This window comes from Schistocerca piceifrons, chromosome 11 (genome assembly GCF_021461385.2).
Source record: "Schistocerca piceifrons isolate TAMUIC-IGC-003096 chromosome 11, iqSchPice1.1, whole genome shotgun sequence".
Classification (NCBI taxonomy): domain Eukaryota; kingdom Metazoa; phylum Arthropoda; class Insecta; order Orthoptera; family Acrididae; genus Schistocerca; species Schistocerca piceifrons.
Window position 1 is genome coordinate 131,508,979 of NC_060148.1, and position 20,906 is coordinate 131,529,884.

A 20,906-nucleotide genomic window follows, 5' to 3' on the forward strand; every position below is an offset into this window, starting at 1 on the left:
AGGTCCCGAGTTCGAGTCTCGGTCGGGCACACAGTTTTAATCTGCCAGGAAGTTTCATATCAGCGCACACTCCGCTGCAGAGTGAAAATCTCATTCTGGAAACATCCCCCAGGCTGTGGCTAAGCCATGTCTCCGCAATATCCTTTCTTTCAGGAGTGCTAGTTCTGCAAGGTTCGCAGGAGAGCTTCTGTAAAGTTTGGAAGGTAGGAGACGAGGTACTGGCAGAAGTAAAGCTGTGAGTACCGGGCGTGAGTCGTGCTTCAGTAGCTCAGTTGGTAGAGCACTTGCCCGCGAAAGGCAAAGGTCCCGAGTTCGAGTCTCGGTCGGGCACACAGTTTTAATCTGCCAGGAAGTTTCATATCAGCGCACACTCCGCTGCAGAGTGAAAATCTCATTCTGGAAACATCCCCCAGGCTGTGGCTAAGCCATGTCTCCGCAATATCCTTTCTTTCAGGAGTGCTAGTTCTGCAAGGTTCGCAGGAGAGCTTCTGTAAAGTTTGGAAGGTAGGAGACGAGGTACTGGCAGAAGTAAAGCTGTGAGTACCGGGCGTGAGTCGTGCTTCGGTAGCTCAGTTGGTAGAGCACTTGCCCGCGAAAGGCAAAGGTCCCGAGTTCGAGTCTCGGTCGGGCACACAGTTTTAATCTGCCAGGAAGTTTCATATCAGCGCACACTCCGCTGCAGAGTGAAAATCTCATTCTGGAAACATCCCCCAGGCTGTGGCTAAGCCATGTCTCCGCAATATCCTTTCTTTCAGGAGTGCTAGTTCTGCAAGGTTCGCAGGAGAGCTTCTGTAAAGTTTGGAAGGTAGGAGACGAGGTACTGGCAGAAGTAAAGCTGTGAGTACCGGGCGTGAGTCGTGCTTCGGTAGCTCAGTTGGTAGAGCACTTGCCCGCGAAAGGCAAAGGTCCCGAGTTCGAGTCTCGGTCGGGCACACAGTTTTAATCTGCCAGGAAGTTTCATATCAGCGCACACTCCGCTGCAGAGTGAAAATCTCATTCTGGAAACATCCCCCAGGCTGTGGCTAAGCCATGTCTCCGCAATATCCTTTCTTTCAGGAGTGCTAGTTCTGCAAGGTTCGCAGGAGAGCTTCTGTAAAGTTTGGAAGGTAGGAGACGAGGTACTGGCAGAAGTAAAGCTGTGAGTACCGGGCGTGAGTCGTGCTTCGGTAGCTCAGTTGGTAGAGCACTTGCCCCCGAAAGGCAAAGGTCCCGAGTTCGAGTCTCGGTCGGGCACACAGTTTTAATCTGCCAGGAAGTTTCATATCAGCGCACACTCCGCTGCAGAGTGAAAAATCTCATTCTGGAAACATCCCCCAGGCTGTGGCTAAGCCATGTCTCCGCAATATCCTTTCTTTCAGGAGTGCTAGTTCTGCAAGGTTCGCAGGAGAGCTTCTGTAAAGTTTGGAAGGTAGGAGACGAGGTACTGGCAGAAGTAAAGCTGTGAGTACCGGGCGTGAGTCGTGCTTCGGTAGCTCAGTTGGTAGAGCACTTGCCCGCGAAAGGCAAAGGTCCCGAGTTCGAGTCTCGGTCGGGCACACAGTTTTAATCTGCCAGGAAGTTTCATATCAGCGCACACTCCGCTGCAGAGTGAAAATCTCATTCTGGAGTTGTTACTTGTATTTATTGTTTTGATGTTATTGTATTTTGTTTAATATTTCATATGCCAACATCTAACTCCGAATGGACAGCAATAGCAGAACAATTCGCAACGAGATGGAACTTTCCTCAGTGTTTAGGTAGTAAGGACGGCAAACACCTGCGGATAGTGGCCCCAGAAAACAGTGGCAGCACGTACTTCAATTATAAAGGAAACTTTGGTATTGTGCTTCTTGGAGTAGGTGATGCAAATTATAACTTTATATATGCTGATGTGGGATGTCAGGGCCGAATATCGGATGGCGGTGTCTTAAAATTTACATCTCTGTACAAGAAAATGGTGCAAAAGAAACTAAATATCCCCCCAGATAAAGCATTGCCAGGCAAATCTACCCCTGTTCCTTATATATTTGTAGCAGATGATGCGTTTGCATTATCCACCCATGTTATGAAACCTTATCCAGGCCAGCGATTGTGTTCAACATCAGCAGAAAGCATTTTCAATGACAGGCTCTGTAGAGCTCGACGCATTATTGAAAACATATTTGGCATTTTTAAGTTTGAAATTCAGAGTGCTCTTAAAATCCATTGCACTGGATAAAGTAGAATCTGCGGTTATGACATGTAGTTATCTGCACAACTTCCTAAGAAGAAATTCTGAATCAAGGAAGTTTTATACTCCTTCAGGATCGCTTGATTTAGAAGACATTGCCGGAAGTTTAATAGAAGAGCAGTGGAGATCTGAATCACCAAATAGTCTAATAAAATTGCAAAGTATTCCTGTAAGAGCACCTACCGATGTGCATATAATTCGAGATGAATTCAGAGATAATAATCTCCAGCAGGAGCGGTTTCATGGCAAAACAATCAACAATAGGGGCAATGGCACATATTTACTGGGTAATTAATTTTTTAATTATTTGTCCTTCATTGCCAATGAAAATAATTATCTGATGTTAATAAAGTTAAAAATAAATTTAAAAGTTTTAGTAAATTACTTTTAAAATACTATAAAAGATACAAATATACAAAATACTTATGGTAAGAGTAAAAAATGACTGTGTAAATTGTTAAATTAAATAAAGTTCACTTATTACGGTATATGTTTCTTCTTCCACTTCATCACAATCAGTGCCACGGCTTCCTCTGGATACCGTTCCTTGTAACAAAAACAGTAATGGTTTGTACCCAAACCAATTGCACTTTTTGGGGGACGAAACACTTTTTTTTTACTCGGATAACTTTTTATGTTCGCGTCTAAACTGTGATTTGAAACTGTGGATTTTTTTCTCCATTTAATGGTGTCACATCTGGTATTTTTTAGCTAGAGATTCCATAGCATCCCTCCTCATATTTCTGTTTTAGCCGGCCGGTGTGGCCGAGGGGTTCTAGGCGCTTCAGTCTGGAAGCGCGCGACCGCTACGGTCGCAGGTTCGAATCCTGCCTCGGGCATGGATGTGTGTGATGTCCTTAGGTTAGTTAGGTTTAAGTAGTTCTCAGTTCTAGGGGACTGATGACCTCAGATGTTAAGTCCCATAGTGCTCAGAGCCATTTCTGTTTTATATTCCCCACATGCCACATCCCAAAGGCAAGAGCAAACTTGAAAATTTTCATTGTTGTCTCTATTGTGGCCAGGTACAAGATGACGCACACACGTCAAAGTACACGTACAGACTGCGAAATGTCGCGCGACATTACATCATGTTACCCGTTTTGACGGGGAACCTGAGACTCGAGACTTGTATAGCGACAGTCTCGCAACACGATAAAATGTCCCGGAACAACACTGAGACGGGACAAGTGTTCCGCGACTTTTGTTGCAAGGAGTGTACGCCGCTTAAGATCTCTTAACGCTATATACTGTATGTACGTACGTACATACGTAAACATTTACTTGAAGCTGACTAAGTAGGCAAATTTGGTCAGTAGTTTTGAACTAAATATTTTGTTTCAAATACACTCCTGGAAATGGAAAAAAGAACACATTGACACCGGTGTGTCAGACCCACCATACTTGCTCCGGACACTGCGAGAGGGCTGTACAAGCAATGATCACACGCACGGCACAGCGGACACACCAGGAACCGCGGTGTTGGCCGTCGAATGGCGCTAGCTGCGCAGCATTTGTGCACCGCCGCCGTCAGTGTCAGCCAGTTTGCCGTGGCATACGGAGCTCCATCGCAGTCTTTAACACTGGTAGCATGCCGCGACAGCGTGGACGTGAACCGTATGTGCAGTTGACGGACTTTGAGCGAGGGCGTATAGTGGGCATGCGGGAGGCCGGGTGGACGTACCGCCGAATTGCTCAACACGTGCGGCGTGAGGTCTCTACAGTACATCGATGTTGTCGCCAGTGGTCGCCGGAAGGTGCACGTGCCCGTCGACCTGGGACCGGACCGCAGCGACGCACGGATGCAGGCCAAGACCGCAGGATCCTACGCAGTGCCGTAGGGGACCGCACCGCCACTTCCCAGCAAATTAGGGACACTGTTGCTCCTGGGGTATCGGCGAGGACCATTCGCAACCGTCTCCATGAAGCTGGGCTACGGTCCCGCACACCGTTAGGCCGTCTTCCGCTCACGCCCCAACATCGTGCAGCCCGCCTCCAGTGTTGCCGCGACAGGCGTGAATGGAGGGACGAATGGAGACGTGTCGTCTTCAGCGATGAGAGTCGCTTCTGCCTTGGTGCCAATGATGGTCGTATGCGTGTTTGGCGCCGTGCAGGTGAGCGCCACAATCAGGACTGCATACGACCGAGGCACACAGGGCCAACACCCAGCATCATGGTGTGGGGAGCGATCTCCTACACTGGCCGTACACCACTGGTGATCGTCGAGGGGACACTGAATAGTGCACGGTACATCCAAACCGTCATCGAACCCATCGTTCTTCCATTCCTAGACCGGCAAGGGAACTTGCTGTTCCAACAGGACAATGCACGTCCGCATGTATCCCGTGCCACCCAACGTGCTCTAGAAGGTGTAAGTCAACTACCCTGGCCAGCAAGATCTCCGGATCTGTCCCCCATTGAGCATGTTTGGGACTGGATGAAGCGTCGTCTCACGCGGTCTGCACGTCCAGCACGAACGCTGGTCCAACTGAGGCGCCAGGTGGAAATGGCATGGCAAGCCGTTCCACAGGACTACATCCAGCATCTCTACGATCGTCTCCATGGGAGAATAGCAGCCTGCATTGCTGCGAAAGGTGGATATACACTGTACTAGTGCCGACATTGTGCATGCTCTGTTGCCTGTGTCTATGCGCCTGTGGTTCTGTCAGTGTGATCATGTGATGTATCTGACCCCAGAAATGTGTCAATAAAGTTTCCCCTTCCTGGGACAATGAATTCACGGTGTTCTTATTTCAATTTCCAGGAGTGTATAATGACAGCTGTAGCAGAATTTTACAAATCTGCCTTCTGTGAAAGTGTTTTTCGATCACAAGGCACTTGTCTAGTACTTCCTCTAGACCTCAAGTTGTTTCTTCGTTTGTGTTTACGTCTTAAATTTATAGAATGCCATTCTATGCTAAAATGTAGACTGGCAGCATACCATGTTTTATCGTTTTAACTCCCCACATGGCTTCATATTTATTTCTTGAGTAGAATATAAACTGTCAGTTGTACAGTTTCTTTGCCTCACAGACAACCTTGTTAATTTTTTTACACATTTTGAAATAGTCATGAAATTTATTGTCCTTTTATTCCGGTGTAAGCTACACAAGAAACCGTTATGTGGTTTTTTTTTTTTTTTTTTTGCAAGAAATTTGTATTCCATTCTACTACCTTTTTGCAGTGCTGTGTAGATGTAAACCTGTTGGAAATGCTACATAAGAATATTGCAGAGCACAAATTTAAAAAAAAAAACTGTCAAAGTCACCCCATAGCAAAATGTTATGGTACTTCGAGCTGTGGAGTCTAATTTTGAAATGATAGTTTGCCAAGAACTGCTTCCATATTTGCATCCTTTATCGGGGTGGGATATGATAAAACAATTGCTCTGAGTACAACTCTGTATGTCCTCTCAACAACATGCCGCAGGGCTGCACATGGTCACGTGATGCCCCACCACGCACGAAATTCCAGCATAAATGCGACGAAAAGCGTATGAGCAGAGCAAGCGCCAAGCATGGGCTGCCTACGTCATCGTAGCTGCGCATGCGCAGTACAGCCTGTTGTCTGGTGCTGTCTGGTAACTCCCGTGTACCTGAAGTAACTCTGTTCTGTTGTAGTAACTTAGCTATTCTGATTTGTAAGAGACGAAAATCAGAACGCAAAATTACTGTTGGAAGGCTTCTTCAAAGTTAACTCTCGCGTAAACATTTTGAGTTATTAAGTAATGGAGTTCTTTATTTTCAGTCAATGAAGTAGGCTATGTAACGATGAAACTCGCTAAAAGCAGAAGGAGACATCCAGCAAAATTGGAGATACCGTGGGAAATTTGTATTTGCAAAACAGTTGCTGTAGTAGCGAGTAAGGGTTTGTATGAATGTCAAGACTGACACTAAGAAAATTAGCAAATCAAATCAGTGTGTACCAAAGTCACTCTTTGTTATTAGTTATAAGTACCATCAGGGAGTAAATGGTTTAGGATGTAAGTATAAGAATTTCAGTGTTAGAATGGACAATTATTAGATCTTAGCTGCGCTTAAAGAGAAAATGTTGTAGGACAGATTGAATAAAATTATGCTTTCTGTCCTGTTTGTGGGACAGTACAGTGAGAAAGATTTATATGCGCAAAGCAGGCAGTACTGACTTCGGGTTGTACCAAAAAAAAGCACACTCTGAACAAATGTTCCAACAGTAATTAAGCTTCATTTTTAGATAATTTAGTCATGTTTTCTTGTCATTTGGCGATCATTGTCTAATGACTATTTACAACCTGAGGCCAACTTGAGGTTATTTAAACTGGATCAGGTGTTGATGCTTTGACCTGTGATGTGGTGTGTGATGTCATGGTGAGGCTTGATGTTTTTGAGTCAGTTTGTGTTTGTAGACGGTGTGATGTTGTATTTGGTAGCATTCTTTTGCTTAGTATAAACCGAATGTGTCAGGTTGCTATTGAAGGAATTTGTGCTGCTTTTCTGGTGGGCTTCTTTGAATTTACATATTGTGGCTGATCCATTTTTGTGTTTGGAAATATTAGTGCTGTGTGTTTCTTATGGTCAGAGATTTAATATTATTTTTCTTTTTTGTTCTGCTGTGAATAAGATACAGATATATTTATGAGTAGGCCATTGATTCTTGCAATGGACAAAGTTGCTTGTGTATATTGAAATTGGTGATATTGCAAGTTTTCTTGAATTTTGGGGATATCCTTGTTAGTGTTTGGTAATTGTGTTGTATTGTTATTGGTAGGTATCATGGTTATTGATGTACGATCGCTGGTTAGAATGCATTTCTAATATTAGTCACGTGAGTATGATTTTGTTTGCTGTACTGTGGGCTTCTCTTTCGATAGAGTAAGTGAAAGTGTGGATAATGGATTTTATAATTTGGCTGTGTTGGTTTTTGGTACTGTGCGAATCCTATTTTGCTGCCATATAGGTCAAGTGAAATTTGTGTCATCGGGTTTTGGAATTGTGTGCAAGTTCACGATATCTAGGGCTTTGCTTGAGGTACCATATTTACTCAAAAATCTAAGCCGTACTTTTTTTCCGGTTTTTGTAATCCAAAAAACCGCCTGCGGCTTAGAATCGAGTGTAAAGTAAGCGGAAGTTCTGAAAAATGTTGGTAGGTGCCGCCACAACTAACTTCTGCTATCAAATATATTTAGAGTTACACAGGCATGCTTTGCAGGCACAGAGATAAATACTGGTGTCAAAACCTGCGTCAATAAATAAATTTAAAAAATGGTTCAAATGGCTCTGAGCACTATGGGACTCTAACTGCTGAGGTCATTAGTCCCCTAGAACTTAGAACTAGTTAAACCTAACTAACCTAAGGACATCACAAACATCCATGCCCGAGGCAGGATTCGAACCTGCGACCGTAGCGGTCTTGCGGTTCCAGACTGCAGCGTCTTTAACCGCACGGCCACTTCGGCCGGCAATAAATTTAAAAAGAGGTAGAAGACGAGCTTTTTTCTGCCGCGAGTTTCGACCAGTGCGTTTTCATACGTTGTCCAATGAAGTAAATAGAAATTCTGTATTGTTCACCTCCGAATGTAGCAGCCTTTCAAATATTTGTAGCAACAAAAATAAATTTCTTTAGATAAAAATACCATCAATGCACAAGGCTTTAGGATTGTTGGATGAGTTGATACGCTGGGGCTCATTAAGATTTCACATAGCGGCACCTGTTGCTTCATGGAATTTTGTGAAGTGCTAGTTGGTGTTAGTGAACCATAATGAAGCGTTTTCATTATAGTGCCAAATTCAAGAGGGGAGTGATTTCTTTTGCAGAACGAAGTTCTAATCGTGCTGCAGGTCTGCGATACAGAATTGATGAGAGCAATGTCAGGCGATGGCGACTGCAGAGGCACTAATTATTTGAATGTTCACTTAGCAGGAAAGCTTTTAGTGGGCCAAAGTGTGGCCGATATCATGCACTAGAAGTAATTTTAAATGAATTTTTTAAGAAACAGTGTCAGAAATTCCTGCCTGTGAACATCGAAATTTTAAAAATTAAGGCACATGAAATTGCTAGAGAGCAAAAAAATCGAAAATTTTAAGGCTAGTTGCAGCTGGATTAATCTGTTTATGAAGCGCTGGAGTTTTTAACTTCGGAGGCGAATTTCAGTTAGACGGAAGCTGTCGAAAAATTATGAAGAAAAACTTGTGGAATTTCAGCGCTTCATAATTAGACGGCGCACAGTATAGCAATACCTTCTCGGTCAGATAGGAAATGCTGACCAAATTCCCGTTTATTTTGACATGCCGTCAAATTATACGGTTGGCACCAAAGGAAAGAAAAACATAAGTGTTCTTACATCAGGGGGTGAAAAACAGCGGATGTATGTCATGCTTGCTTGCACAGCAGATGGACATAAATTACCCCCATTCATAGTTTTCAAGTGTAAAGGATGAGCCAGACAGTAGGAGATTTTACTTTATTATATGAGCCTCCAACCAGTAACTTCATTTTTCCATTGCGGCCAAGCCACGGCCGGCAGCGTTAGCTGCCTGTAAATTCTTTCGTCCCACGGTTTAGTAACAGGAAGTCAGCACCGATGAAGGGCACCTTGTTCACGCGCCTCTCTCATGTGCTGACGAGGTAACGCCGTCCCAGGCGTCGCTTAGCAGGCAACGCTCTGGAAAGTTCCATGCCGCCCGCACGGTTTGCTCGGTCCTGACCAATCAGGGTGGAGGAAGCCGCGTGGTGCGTCGAACATACCCGGCCGCCCGTCGCCGGGCTCGCTCTCTTGTACGCTTGCTCACCGGTGAGTCGGATGCGCGCCCTGTAGCATTGAACATCTCCCGCTTCTCCCGGTGCTGCGGCACTGTGGACTTAGTTTTGGCAGACAACCACTTGCGGTAGCTTCGCGAACAATGTTCGCCAAATTGCAAGCTCTGGCTCACCCTCACCTCCCTAGGCCTATGTAGCCCCTTTCATCATGCTTTAGCCAATAAATGGCCTTTCTCTAAAATTTACACTATTATTCCATAACGCCCACCGCCTGCCCATACCCGCCATCCTGTACAATTGGTGTCAGAAGTGTGGATCCGTTCCTGTAGTGACTTTGTCGCTACACTAAATTTCTCCCGGCAAAACGCCGTACACTTCGCGCATGGAATGCGCCAACCGGCCGCCACGTTTGCTGCACGTGGGCCGTGGCTGCGCCAGTGAACACGCACAGGGCGCGCGCTGCAGCGAGGCAGCCCGCGCTAGTCAGCCACGTGAGCCGCACGCCGCCGCGCTGCCCGGTGCCTGAGTTGGAGGGGCCTGCGCTGCGCTGCGCTGCGCGACGGGGCCGGGGCGCCGTCATCCGCCGTCGCCGCGCCGGCCACCGTCGCCCGCCGTGTCAACGACGCGCCAGGGGCTGCCGCCATCGCCGACCGGCCGAGGCAGCGCCGTCCGCCGCCAACACATTTGCCGCCGCCCACGGGTCCGGACGCCGTCGCCGCCGCCCGCCGACCACCGCTCGCCGCCACTGCACCATGCCGTCGCCGCCACCAATGCGTCGCACCATCGCCATCACCATGTAAGTCGCCGCGATGCTTACAACTATATCTTCGACGATCTTCCGCCGCTGGATTGACAATCTTTGTGGCCGTCCTTTTTTTGTAACAATCATTACTTTTTTCTGGTCACTAGCGTCCCATACAATTGTAAACATGCCGATTGCGAACACGAGCGACGGAACGGGATACCCCCGTAGAGGCACCTGCCTCGCAAGACCCGCTCGAGGCCATAAATGCACAAATGCGCCAGTTATTCGCACAAAATCAGGAGCTACTTGGGCAAAACCGCGTCTTGAAACAGACGCTGGAAGCTAGTGCGCGAACTTCCATACCTGTGGCTAGCTCCGCCCCTGCAACTAACACTAATTCTGTCTCTAATACAAACGCCACAATTTCTGCTAACATGGCGACTGTAAGCAATTTTCCTGCGGCTGATTTCATTCCCACCTTTTCTGGGAAGTCTCACGAAAATGTAGCTATGTTCTTACAAAATATTCGTGATGTGGGTCGCACGTGTGCCTGGCCGGACGATCTATTGGTCAATGTAGCCAGACTCAAGTTGACAGGGGAAGCCCGAATGTTCACAGAAACGGTGGACGAATTGCGTGACACGCACGAATTTGAAGTATTGGCCCGTGGATTGACTACGCGTTATTCCGATGCCAGAGGTACCGCTTATTACAGAGATCAATTATCAACCCTTAGGCAGAAGCCTAATGAGGATTTTGATGCCGTTGCAGATCGCATACGAGCAGTATCTTGTCGTACCTATAAGCTAGGTGAAAATGCCAGTGAAAACAGAATTTTGCGCTCAGAAGCCGAAGCACGTGCAATTGATGCATTTGTTCGCGGTATTGACCCCCGCATCGGAGGAGAAGTCAAAGCAGCCTCCCCCACTTCTCTGTTTCAAGCTGTTCGTTTGGCAATGTTACGCGAAGAGGTATTGCGTTTTTGCGCTGCCGCCCCGCGCCCAACGAACCCAGTACCGGTCCCAGCAAAAGAAGTATTTTGTCAGCGTTGTGGGAAGCCCAACCATACGGCAATGCGCTGTCGCGCGCCGTATTGCACTACTTGCCAGACAGTAGGTCATGCTAATAATGTTTGCTCCACAAAGTCACCATTTTCAAATCAGATGCGTGGCCACTGCCGCAACGCGGGGTCGAATCAGGGAAACGCTTGGGGGACAGGTTCATCCACCCACCCGCGCCCCCGACAAAAATAATACACCCTGTTAGGACCGAAAAATGTAAAGAGGTGGAACACGTTAGTCTATTTGGCGTACTCTGGAACAAATTAGTTAGAATTTTAGTTGATACTGGTGCTCAAGTTAGTGTATTGTTTGTGGAGAAAAATGATCGAAGGGTGTTACAGCCACCCCGGTACCATATCAGTGGCCTTGGAGAGGAAGTAATTGTCCCTGCAGGTTCGTGTGTAGTGAACCTGCAAATCGACGAGGGTAAATACAGTCAGAGGATGGAGGTAGTGAGGCTAAGGAAGGGTGAATTTGACATCATACTAGGGAATGACTTCCTGCACCGTTATCAGGGGATAGTGGATTATCGAACGCGAACTGTGCAGTTCGGCGAAGCAATTCACCGATTTGGCAGTGCGCACCCCCGTCAGACGCGAGGGAGCTGCGAATGGCGCCGTTCACAGTCTCCCATAAAACCGCAGATGTGGGCGATAAAAACCACTGACCCTGTGAGGATAAAAGGCGGAAGTGGAAAGATTCTCTGGATGGAAGTCAAAAATCAAGAACGCCCCAAGGCAGACATTCTGGTTGACCCGCTCACCCAGAATGATGTTTTAGATCGTCAGTCAGTACATATAAAGAGAAGTATCTGCCGACCGGAGAGGAGACAGAAGGGTTTTGCGATACCAGTAAGTATAGATAATTTTGGTGTAGAAGATGTTGTGATACCGAAGGGTACTATTGTTGCCAGTGGTCAGGAAATTTTTGAGGAAATAAGAGGAGCTGAGAAGCAGCGAGATAAAGATGAGAAAGGAAGGAGAAGAAAGAAATGTTAAGTTAGAGAAGTCCGATATGTCGCGTCGACGATAAGGAGTCAGTTAGCAGAGAAGTTAGGTCATTTAAACAGTGAGGAGAAAAGGACGTTGCAGTTAGTATTAGAGGAGTTTTAGTGGTTGTTTGAAGAGAGGTAGTTTCTACCGGCCACGGATTTGGTTCAGCACGGAATTCCGACCGGAGAAGCTCGGCCTATTACGCCAGTAGTTCCACCCAAAAAAGCAAGAAAGAAGGTAATACAACCGCCTAGACAGCAACGTAGATATACTCTGAGGTCAAACCCCTATGATTTGCGTTCCAGAAAGTAGGTCTGAAATGGTATGTAAACAGTTGAAAAAGTCCTGGATGAAGCAAGAGAATCAATTGACAGAAAACACCGTCGTTACTATACATTTAATTAAATTGTGCATGTTAGTTATAAGTAGACATAAGAATTGGCAACTGTTGGTAACTGGTAATAGAATTTATGACGTCACATGTTAATGGAAGTGACTGAAGTTATGTGATCATTTTGTCTTGTCATTTAACGTCTCCAGTCATGTTATCGTAGCAGTCGAGAATTAAAACCACAAACATTCTTTAATCATGGAATTAAGGGGAAAGTTGTCCTTGTCAAAAGAACACAAAGAGAAAGAATCAGTTAATCTTGTATATTTCAAAGGGATTCACATTTCACTTGTTAATTTAGTGAATAGTGCACGAACACAGGTATTAAAGCTTTACCATAAAAACATGATAGTAATACGCCTTCGTAACTGCCGGTAGATCAGTGACTACATGCAGCCGTCTACCTGTACTTTGAAAGACGCCCTATTACATGTATGTTTTGCTAAATGATCACACAACGATAAAAACATGAATAAATACGTCCAAGTTAAACAACAAATAGGCTACTCTAAAGTAAAAGGAGTCTTCCTGAAGTGCTATTTTATTGTTTTCATGATGCGATGTTGAACAGACAACGAGGTAAGTTTTTTGGTACCACGTATTTCTGTATATTAAATGCCACGGAAGGAGTGCGTAAATACCTCCACTGTGGTCTACAGCTGTTCACATGCGCCGAGTCCCGCCCCTCCCTGTCAGCTGGCGACGCGGCCCCCTTCCCTTCCCTCTCGCCTGCCTGCCGATAGAGCGGCCATTGCAGTTCCCCCTCCCCCACCCACCGCCTCTGTCCTTGGTGCGTGCAGCATCTGCACCTCTCCCCTCGCCCCTCCTCACCGCCCAACCTTCGCCCTGCACGCCGCGTGCGTCAGCCACGCTACACCTTCGTACGTTGCAGTTTAAACAGCAAACCTAAAGGGATGGTTATAAAAATAAAATCACCAGCTTAATATTGCCCTACAGATTTTATTAGTCTTATCTAAAGACGGGAATCTATGTGTATTGTCGATTTGAATTTTCAGTATGGAACAAAAATCGTGAGAGAGAACTTTTCCTGGTACGCATTGTCTAAACCATCAGGATTAGTAAATGTTGGAATTTCAGATCAATCTCCGGCTATGTTGTATCACCACCACGGTTAATAAACGGATCTACATGGCGTCAAGAAAGCCGGCACTTGCCGCTATATCTGTCCTGTAAACGACCGCTGTGTGGGGAACGCGTTAGCCAAGGAGTTGGGTTTGGAATGCCATTGCAAAATATAGTTTATATAGAAGCCTAACACCTGCCATTTACCTAAATTTTGAAGAACAGAGTGTTTAAGTAAAATAGTTGTAACCCGATAGTTTTGTGACCTCTAGCGATTGAAGTTATTAGAGTCCCTTATAAAAGAACATCCTCCATGCATAACTGTCGTGAACAACATAAGATAACTCTGGAAGGAAATTTTGTGACTGTACCGAGAGATAAACTCCATGCGTAGCGAGAGGACGGACCCAGCGTGAACGCCAGTTATGCAGCCGAGCCAGTGAAACCGGACGCAGCCGTAGTGTCAGCTGTGCTGTCAGCAACTTACAATCTCACGAGCGCGACGCGTGTCGCACCTTAGCACCTCAAGCTGCACTGAACCTCAACACAGAAATTCTTAACCATTATAAAACGAAACCTTTGAATAACTTTGCGCACATTTTCAATAGTAAGGAACATACTTTGCTCCCTACACACTCTTTATATGACAGATGAACTCTAATTTTATAAAAAACCAAAGCACCGACAGGTAAGTCATATCGACGTCTTCCGAGATGCAACTAGCTTCGTCGAGCCGCCAATATTGATTATATGGAAGCAGGTAAGTGAGAGAATGAACAAAAAAGAACAACAAATACACACCGGAACGATTGACTGGGTGACTGATAATCGCAAATATTTGCAAAAACGGCGACACAAAATCATTTTTCATCAGAATCTTGCTAAAGGAAGTATTAACGTGACACTACACTATTCCACAGCATTACACACAACATTGCCATTGCTTAATGACAGTTTTCCTGTGGGTAGAAGTACCAAAGATCGGTTGGAATGAAAATACAAACGAGAGCTTAAAGGAATACCAGGGGATGCTTACATTCATTTTGCTACGAAATGTAACTGGAGGATAAGGAAGTTTTGTTTGAAGGAAATAATATTTTAAACTTTTGCTTTTGTTACGGCTTTGCCACCGCTTATATCACTATGACGAGTTGCCAATTACTTATGTCAAATTGCTTGTGCCTAATTGATTACGTCCAATTACTTATGTCTAATTACTTGTGTCCAATTACTTAAGTCCATGTATTATCTTATTGTTGTTCATTTTGACTGTTTTATTACTAACTATTTAGAGAATTTTGCTAAAGTTTTGCCAGCACCAGTAATTTAGTATTTGTATCAGCCTAGTGTTTCCATGTGTCGCTGTGTTACTATACTGATGAGGATAATAATTTTGTAGGATTTCAAGCATGCTAGAGTAAGTTCCCGAGTACTGCCAATTATTTGTTTAATAATAATGATGCCTTAGGTAATAAATTGTTTTGGAAGGGTAATTTAGGACGTAACCATGCTTTATTTTCATTTGTATTTGAATGTTCATCTGGAGGGACATACCACATGCCTACCCCCGTGATAGATAAGGTAAACAGAGAGAATCACACCCACAGAACGAGCAAGCTTTGGCCATATACCTAGTCTGTTGGATGAACAAGAGAACCACCCGCAAGGGCACGTACCTGACGTGACGCGGTTGGCTCCCGCGCGGACCCTTAGCTGTCTGTGTCGTTCCTTCACTTTTCCGTTTCGCGGCACAGTCCATCCTACCCACTTTGATCTGTCAACTTTCAACAGACACAAAACTATTCAGCCCAGACTTTGATCTTCCATGTCGAAGAAGAGTTCATGAGAACAGTGTTCTCTCTGACGACAGCTGATCAGGCAACGTCAGATGCGAACCGCGTCTAGCCCGCAGCTAAACGCCAGTAAGCGGAAATCTCTGTTCAAAACCTTGAGCCTTCTTTGTTTTCCCATTGTATTTTCCGAAGGAATACCGACTATTGAAGAAGTAGCATTTAACTGTATGACGTGTCCCAGGACACTGCGAGATAACCAATGATAGACGGAGTTTTAAGCAACCAGCTGGGCCCAAGGAGGCCAGCACCATGGTGTTATAGAGACGGCGAGTTTAGTCGCAAAATGTTGAGAGGATGAAGACGGCGAATTTGGTCGCAAAGTAAAGTTAACCGCAAGATGTTGAGAGGATAAAGACGGCGAATTTGGTCGCAAAGTAAAGTTAGTCGCAAGATGTTGAGAGGATAAAGACGGCGAATTTGGTCGCACAGTAAAGATTTTTTTTTTTTAAGTGAGAGAAGCCGTGTTTTAGGAAGAAGTAAGTAGCAGCTATCTTGCAGTCGCAGCATTGTCATATACACAGTTAAGTAGGCGATAATGTCGTGTGAACGATGCGCCGTGCACTAAACCTTCATAAAGGGAAAGTCCTTCAGAAATTACGCTCAACTTGGTTGTCTCTAATTCAAATCCTTATACTCTCTGTGTCCACTATGGACATCGTCGAGTTTTGTTTCTCTCCTTTCGTTAGCTACAACGTTGACATCCTACGACACAATCTATGTCCCACCTGCACCAAACTGGTGTCACTTTTCTTCGTCACTCTCACTTAATGGTGAGACAGTTAACTTTTTTTTTTAGTTATTGATATGGTATTTGCAACAATTTGATATGATACTTGTGTGCTTCATTTCTATATTTATGTATGTTAATGTAATTTTAAACAGAACCCACTGTAACAGCTCATCTAGCTTTATGTCACGCGTAATCCCACTCCTATTTTGTTGCATTTGACAGTCGGCATTTGACAGTCGTAAACCCCTCAGCTGCCGCGTGCAGCCCTGACGACGCGCTGGCTTTTGAAGTTATCTGCCGCGCGCCTTTCTGACGTAGCGCGAGATTGGCCTTGCAGTCAGCTGCCACTCTGACGTAGCCTCCGCGCAGATCTTCAGCAAACGGTTCCTGTTGGAACACCATTAATAATCTTTCATGCCACTACGCCTTACTTAGTATTCGCACCCCTTTAATTATGCTTTTATACCTGAAAGCTCATTCATGATTCCCTTGTCAGCTAACGTTCAAGTTTTACCTAAAAAATCAAATAATCACATCCTAACGTCAATTGATGATTTGCTAAAACATGAAAAAGGACAAATTTCTTACGTTCGCCTGTTGGCACTTAAATGAATGGTAAACAGCCACGAACTAAACTCAACAATAAAGAGAAAACAAGAACCTATCAGGCATGTGCCCTCCCTTAGTTTTAAGAGTGCAATTCTAATATTGGAGAAACTAGTGTAGTGTAGTGAAGTGTTCCCTTAGTGATAACTCCCTTTTCAACTGTGTTTTGAAACATTTGGACCTCCCCTCATACCCCCCTGCGCTGAGTTCCAGTGCACGGACCTAGCCACGGCCACGCCCCCTTCCCGCCGGCAGCCTGCACGCTGCCCGCTGAGGACAACACACCACGCCGCCTCGTGCCACTCGCCCTCGCCGTGACTCATCAGTGGTGATGTGTTTATATTTTCAACTTATTCCAACAAAAGAAAAAAAAGACATTTTTACTTCAACTTAGCAACAAGAACACTTGACATGTTTGTCTAATTCACACTGCTATGTTTTGTTCTAATTTTGTTTTGATATTTTATGATATTTTGATATTCTATGATGATTTGATGTCTTATGATGATTCTGGTATACACACAATATTATTGATGTAAGTCCCTTTGCGACCCTTAGGAGGTCTTTAGAGTCTCTATACCCTCCCATGGGTTAAGACCCCTGCCGTCTTCCGTGAGAGCCAATGTTCACTTTCTCTCGCAAGATAAATTTGTTTACATTCAAATAATAATTGCATTGAGCGAATTCACATACGTTCTCCGCTCCCACGGAAGGGGGAGGAATGTAAAGGATGAGCCAGACAGTAGGAGATTTTACTTTATTATATGAGCCTCCAACCAGTAACTTCATTTTTCCATTGCGGCCAAGCCACGGCCGGCAGCGTTAGCTGCCTGTAAATTCTTTCGTCCCACGGTTTAGTAACAGGAAGTCAGCACCGATGAAGGGCACCTTGTTCACGCGCCTCTCTCATGTGCTGACGAGGTAACGCCGTCCCAGGCGTCGCTTAGCAGGCAACGCTCTGGAAAGTTCCATGCCGCCCGCACGGTTTGCTCGGTCCTGACCAATCAGGGTGGAGGAAGCCGCGTGGTGCGTCGAACATACCCGGCCGCCCGTCGCCGGGCTCGCTCTCTTGTACGCTTGCTCACCGGTGAGTCGGATGCGCGCCCTGTAGCATTGAACATCTCCCGCTTCTCCCGGTGCTGCGGCACTGTGGACTTAGTTTTGGCAGACAACCACTTGCGGTAGCTTCGCGAACAATGTTCGCCAAATTGCAAGCTCTGGCTCACCCTCACCTCCCTAGGCCTATGTAGCCCCTTTCATCATGCTTTAGCCAATAAATGGCCTTTCTCTAAAATTTACACTATTATTCCATAACGCCCACCGCCTGCCCATACCCGCCATCCTGTACACAAGCGAAAGAATTTACCGACATTGGAAGTGTTTCCAAAAACTGTAATTGTACGAGCAAACGAAACTGGGTGGTTTTCGGAGGATATGGGTGCTAGAATGGATTAGGCGTGTGAGGAATCATCGTCCCGGCGCAATGCTTGGTTTACGCAGTCTGTTGGTATTAGATGCGTACGCAGGCCATACAGCACCTGCAGTAAAACGAGAATTATAGAGAAGCAAAACGGACTCGGCTGTAATTCCAGGCGGGATGACATCAATTCTGCAACCACTTGACGTCTGTTTGAATAAACCATTTAAGGACAAGCTTAAACGCATGTACACAGACTGGCTTTCGAAAAGCGACAGACAACTGAGACCAACAGGACGTGTAAAACGCTCAAGTGTGCCAATGGATTTATGATGCGTGGAAGTGTGTTCCAAATCAGACTGTGCAACAAGCATTTAAAACATATGGGTCATTCCATCTCAAATCAACTAACAGTCTGAACCTTGATATCTCAGATTTGGATGAATTTTTTTTTCAGGTAATGCACCCACTAACACTAGTTTAAATTTGAAATTTCAAATTTTTCTGATCTTTGGTTTTTGAGTTTCAAGGGTTTAAAAATCAAAAAAAAACTCCGCTTTTGATCAATCAATGATTGTTTTAAAATGCTCTAGCTCAAAAACTATACAACCTAGAGAGCTCAAACTTGCACCATTGTTTTCCTCTATAAATTGCCTTCCATTTGATATGTAACATGACTATGCTACCTAAATTTGAAAATTTTAAACTATTCCAAAAACACATTTTTTGAAATTTCCAAACTATGTACCCTCGGATTTTTTTACAAAAATTGTATATGTTGTCCAGTCTCAATGGCGTCTTGTATAAAATAATATTTTACTACCGCAATATACACTAGTGAGGTGAAAAGCAGACTACCTCTACTCTATGAATACTAAGGTAGCCTTATGTAATTCTAACAAACTTAAATTATTATGTTAGCCTTTTTATGCAGCATTACCCTCTTATTGTTTGTTAATTCATTAAATGTTATTTTAATGCGAGAATAAAATAAAAAAATAATAACTTAAGAATCTTAAGATTTTGTGCGACATTCACTTTTTATTATAATAAAACGTGAGATTTACATGTAGGGTCAAGGCTCTAGTTTTGGCCACTACCCCACTTATGGCCACCTTGATGTAACGGGGAAGCTACACTGCATCCTTTCATCATATATTAAAATGGGAGGGAAAACTAAAACATCTGCAGTATGTCTTCATATCAGATTGCCTGAAACATAATGCAGTCACTGTCTATGTATTCCAGAAAAAACTGCTAGAAATCATAAACCAAAACTTGCCTTTTGCACTTAAAAAGATTACTTACTTTTCTGATGCCAGCGCTGCACAATATAAAAATAAAAAAACTCCCTTAATATGTGTTTGCATAAAACTGATTTTGAAGTTGAGGCAGAGTGGGAGTTCTTTGCAACATCCCCTGGCAAGAGCGCATGTGATGGCCTTGGTGGAACTGTTAAGTGGCTAGCTGCTAAAGCAAGCTTACAAAGGCCATTATGACCAACAAATCTTAACACCCAAATCACTTCATGTATTTGCCATGGAAAACATAAAAAACTTTGACTTTGAATATTGCACAACAGAGGACTATGAACTGACCAAAGAATACTTACTACTTCGGTTTAGTGACTCAGAAGCGATTGTGGGAACACAAAAGTTTCACTTATATAACCCCTGCACAGAGAGTCAAATTACTGTCAAGCCTTGTCATTTTAGTCTGGTTCAAATGGTTCTGAGCACAATGGGACTTAACTTCTAAGGTCATCAGTCCCCTCGATCTTAGAACCACTTAAACCTAACTAACCTAAGGACATCACACACATCCATGCCCGAGGCAGGATTCGAACCTGCAACCGTAGCGGTCGCGCAGTTCCAGACTGCAGCGCCTAGAACCGCTCGGCCACTCCGGCTGGCCATTTTAGTCTGGACGGGTCCCTTGAATATGTGATAACACTGAACCAAATAACACCGTCAGATATGGAAAACATTACTGCTGGTTTTGTGACAGTAGCATATGACGACTCTTGGCTAGGATGCACTGAAGAAAAATACAATGACATGTACCGAATAAATTTTTTACACCCAAAGGGTCCAGCCCAGTCTTTTTACTATCCATAACCAAGAGACATATTAGATGTCCCAGGAAATACTCTTTTACAAACAGCGAATCCAACAACAGCTACAGGAAGAACCCACACTTTAAGTGTAAAGAAATGAAGTTGTCTTCTCTTGCTGTGGAAAAATATCTTAAAATATCATAAAAGAAGCACATTTAAATTATGTTACACCTACCCTCACTGAACACCAAGTTGTATAGATACCATGAGTATTAACTTTGTAAATACCAATTGGTATTAGAAATACAGTTCTATCCATGCAGATATCAACAAGTTAATCTTTTTCCCAAGTGAAATTACTTATATGACAATTTCTAATATAAGGAACTTGTTGTAAATGATTGCAAATAACACTGGAAAACCAAGAAAAAGATCACCTCTGCCCATTTACAATGTAGGATGAAGGTGAGTGGCTTTATTCAAAATTTTAACTTGTAGCACATATATTACCAATTAAAATGTGTTCACTTCCTTCTGATGCTTAGTTAAAAGAATCATGAACCTTAAATTAAAACAACACCATATCATTTAATGAATTAACAAACAATAAGAGGGTAATGTTGCATAAAAAGGCTAACATAATAATTTAAGTTTGTTAGAATTACATATGGCTACCTTAGTATTCATAGCGTAGAAACAGTCTGCTTTTCACCTCACTAGTGTGTATTGCGGTAGTAAAATATTATTTTATACACGAACCCATTGAGATCCCATCTTGAAATTTTGCATTCATGTAGTCAGTCAGACTGGACAACACATACAATTTTTATAAAAAAAAATCCGAGGGTAAGTATTTTGGAAATTTCAAAAAATGTGTTTTTGGAATAGTTTAAAATTTTCAAATTTAGGTAGCATAGACATGTTACATATCAAATTGAAGGGAATTTGTAGAGGAAAACAATGGTGCAAGTTTGTATAGTATTTGAGCTACAGCATTTTAAAACAATTATCGATTGATCAAAAACGGAGGT

General features: G+C 44.1%; 1 non-coding gene across 1 annotated transcript; it reads left to right on the forward strand.

Annotated features, from left to right (window-relative positions):
- Positions 1–1,159: 1,159 nt before the first annotated feature.
- Positions 1,160–1,234, forward strand: Trnas-cga. The gene has a single exon. It is a non-coding gene; the product is annotated as a tRNA-Ser (tRNA).
- Positions 1,235–20,906: the final 19,672 nt, after the last annotated feature.